Source organism: Clarias gariepinus, chromosome 24 (assembly GCF_024256425.1).
Source record: "Clarias gariepinus isolate MV-2021 ecotype Netherlands chromosome 24, CGAR_prim_01v2, whole genome shotgun sequence".
NCBI lineage: Eukaryota > Metazoa > Chordata > Actinopteri > Siluriformes > Clariidae > Clarias > Clarias gariepinus.
Window position 1 is genome coordinate 4,801,250 of NC_071123.1, and position 4,571 is coordinate 4,805,820.

Genomic DNA, 4,571 nt, shown 5'->3' on the forward strand with positions numbered 1-4,571 from the left:
GTTTACTCTGTCTACTGTTATTATTTATTTGTATATTTTATTTATTGTATTTTTATGTGTAGAACTTTTAATCAACTGTTGATAATTATTTGTATACTTCAATCTTTTACACCTGAAACTTGTACTTCATATTTACAAGTCACGTGACCATTTAAATGATAACATAAAATTTTATTCCGTCGTGTCTTTTATTACTTAAAAAGGACATCGACCCCAACTTCTCTTTCTGTGTGTGTGTGTGTATATATATATATATATATATATATAGTAATTTTTATAATAGTTAATTAAGTGTTAGATATAATATTATATTAATATTATAATTTATGCTATATTATATAATTATATATAATATTATAACATATCATATATATATACACACACAGAGTCAGGCAAAAAAAAACTTGTAGAAATATTTTAATACCAAATGTATTGCTACACAATATTATATATTGATATATAGTATAATATTATGATATTAATATACTTCAAAGCTTGTGTCGGAGCACTCCGAGTCACATGACCATTAAATGATTGTGTAAAATTTTATCCTGTCATATCTTTTATTACCCAAAAAGGACATCAACCCCCATTTCTCTTTCTGTGTGTGTATATATTGTAATATTTATAATGGTTAAATTATACTAATATTATAACATAGTATTATATATACAGAGTCAGCATGTTAAACAATGGTCAATGCAGCAAGCAGCTTTACAAAATCAAAAGAAAATCAGGGAAATGAGTATGAAATGTATGAGAAAATATGTATAAATCAGTCTGTCCCGCAGATCGTCCCTGATGAACAAGCTGACGGCGAAGGTGGCAAGGAAAAACTCCCTGAGATATAGCAATATAAAGGAACCTTGAGGAACCAGACTCCGCAGGGAACACATCCTCATTTGGGAGATAACGGACAGCAGTGATTGACCATCAGTCATATTGAGAGTATTTAAAAATGACATTGTAAGATATTTAGTAAGGATTAAGTTTTTAAAGAATTTCAAAGCTGTTTAAATGTTACATTTACATCATATGGGATAGATTTTTACTTGTTTACTTTTGCTTTTTTTGTTCCTTTCATTCCCCAGGTGTGTTACTTATTTACATTTTTGTATTCTGTTATTTGTTATTTACTGCTCATTTTATTTTCCTTGGCTGTATTGTTTTGTATTTAATGATGCTGTTTTGTGCAAAATAATAATAAAAAAAGAAAAAGAAAGTTTAAAGGCTGGTTCACATGGCTGTTTCACTACTTCAGTAAGAATACTGTGAGCGTCCAGTAGCACGACACATTACACAGCAAATATTTAAATATTTTTGACTGGAGCAACAAAGAAAGAAAATGAATTTGCTATAATTTCTTCCAATAAGGTAAGTGCTGTAATAAATTGATAAATCGTTGTCAAGGGATATATTGAGTATGTAGATTCAGAGATAGTAGTTATGTGCACAAACATTTTCTTTGCACGGATTTTTAAATAAAACACACACACACCCACGACAACGGTTAATGATAAATGTAATATTACTTGAAGTTACTGTACATATCCATATTCATTGTGCTGACTAGGGTTAGTTATGGTCTATTTTCTATACAAAATTTGTCCACTAGATGTCAGCACTATGAGCTCTCAATTATACAGTATATACTGTACATGTATGTATGTATATATACACAGTTAGGCCCAAAAATAATTAGACAGTGACACAATTGTCATGATTTGGGCACTGCATGCCACCACATTGGATTTGAAATGAACAATTTAACATGTAGGAATTGTAGCTATTTTTATACAAACACTCCTCATTTTAGGGACTCAAAAGTAATTCCACAAATAAACATAACCCTAAGTAAAATGTTACTCTTCAATATTTGGTTGAGAATCCTTTGCAAGCAATGACTGCCTGAAGTCTGGAACCCATGAATCTCACCAAACGCTGGGTTTCCTCCTTTGTGATGCTTTGCCAGGCCTTTACTGCAGCTGTCTTCAGTTGTTGCTTGTTTGTGTGTCTTTCTGTCTTAAGTCTTGTCTTGAGCAAGTAAAATGCATGCTCGATTGGGTTGAGATCTGGTGATTGACTCTGCCATTGCAGAATATTCCACTTCTTTGCTTTAAAAAACGCCTTGGTTGCTTTTGCAGTATGTTTTGGATCATTGTCCATCTGTACTGTGAAACGCCGTCCAATCAGCTTTGCTGCATTCGGCTGAATCTGAGCAGAAAGTATATCCCTATACGCTTCCGAAAGACAGAAGCATCCGGCTGCTTCTGTCTTTTGTCACATTATCAATAAACACAAGTGACCCAGTGCCATTGTAAGCCATGCATGCCCATGACATCACTTTGCCTCCACCATGTTTTACAGAAGATGTGGTGTGCTTAGGATCATAAGCTGTTCCAAGTCTTCTCCAAACTTCTATCTGTCTTAAGTCTACACATACACACACATATATATATATATATATATATATATATATATATATATATATATATATATATATATATATATATATATATATTTTTTTTTTTTTTTTTTTTTTTTTTTTTGTCTTAAAATTAATCCAGTGTGTAACAGACACTTTAGTGATGTTATTTCAGCAGTAAAAATATTCAGTTTAATTAATTCTTTTCTAATTAATATCTATTGGTGCGGGTGTTGTTCATATAGATGAAGTAGCTTATTATTAAATCAGGCACATAACTGTTCACAACATCGCTATTACACAACATTTTAATGCAGAGTAAACTTCAAGCAGACGTCTAAATACTGCAAAGCCTTATTAAATTCTGTCCAGCATTTCTGTCCTGATTTAAGATGCGCCCACAGTTTGGCGCATGCGCAGTATGCCATCGAAAATTGCGATTTCTAATCTGGCACCCAAGTTCACCTCAAACTTCCAGTAGCGTGAATAAACATATTGCACAATAATCTGTCCATTTATCTTTGAAGGTTCAGTTTCATAGTCTACTTTTTTTTCTTTTCTTTGTAGTAAGCCATGCTGTGTTGCGCTTCGGTTGTGTTTGGTGAGGATTGTGGCGGCTTATAGGTGCATTACCGTTGTTTCTGTGTCTTCCACATAATCCGTCTATACACTGTAAATGATCACATTGATTGGCTCTGCTAAGTGATGTGTATAGCCACACCCACCTTGGGGGGGGGGCGGTAGTACTGGATGCTGTGATGTAATCTGGCACATAACTGCTCACAACTTTTACTAACAATTTGAATTCATTTATAGTGCAGGTTGTAATTTAAACAAATACCCAAGTACTAACAAAGTTATAAACAAATAATACTGTACATTCAGAAATTGGTGGCTGAAATGAAACATGCTGATCAGCCAAAACATTAAAACTTGTTACAGTGGCCCTGTTAAGAGAGAGAGCTCCTCTAAGACAGTAGGTTGTGGGACAGAAGGGTTTTCCAGTACACTGTGGTCAGTACCTACTAAAAGTGGTTTAGGGTTGGACAATCGGTGAACCAGCGACAGGATCATGGGCACTCAAGGCTCACTAATGTGCACAGGGACTGGAAGCTGGCCTGTCTGGACCAATTCAAAAGACCACCTCATTGTTGACTGTGTAGCTGCAAACCAGACCAAGTATCCCTGCCAACCTGGGTCCAACTGTAAGCTCCTACAGTGGGCATGTGAGCATCACCACTGGACCACAGAGCAAAGAAGGGGGCCTGGTTTGATTGATCATATTTTCTTTTACATCATGTGCATTGCTTATCTGGGGAAGGGAAGACAACAGGAATCAAGAAGAAGAAAAGCCTGTTTTGCATAATATTTTGCTGGGAAACCATCTATGTCAATGTTACTTTGATGTACCACCTACACAAATGTTGTTGCTCCTCAAGTTCATACATCCCTTAATGGTAAAGGTGTCGTCAACCCAGGAGAGATCCTCCAAAATGGTTGACTCCCAGGAACCTGAAGTTTAAAACTCTTTAAAACCCAGACGGTGTGTTGATGTGGACCATCATCATCTTGCTAGTCCTAAAATCCACTATAATCGGCATGGTCTTTAAACATCTTTACTTTACTGTATCTGGCTTCATTGCAGTCTGATACGAGCCTGATGACTGTCAGACCATCCACAAACTCAATAATTGTATACATGATGATAGAGAACATCTGTCCTGAAGGTAAATAACCCTAATTTCGGAAAATCCTCAACAAAACAGAGTTTTATAAAGTCCAATAAAGTGGAAAACAGCTCTGAGACAAAATGGTGTCCGGAATTCCAAACCGCGATTTAGGCCATGTCTACACCTAGCCTGGTATTTTTAAAAACAGAGTTTTTTTCTGCAGTTTTCGCCTTTCGTCCACTCCTTTTTCAGTGGTGTTGTGTGGACAGGGGAAACAAGAGATCTTGGCTTGTTCTAACATCACCTTGTGCCGATGATGTAATTGTCTGTGAGCCAGTCTACTTGATTTAACGGCAGTTTTGTTTATGAGGATATTTGGTGCAATAGTGGACGTACGTACAGTAAACTAGCGACTGTGTTAACATTGCCTCCTGGACTTTTTACATGCGTATACATACACACGCAGTTACTCACAC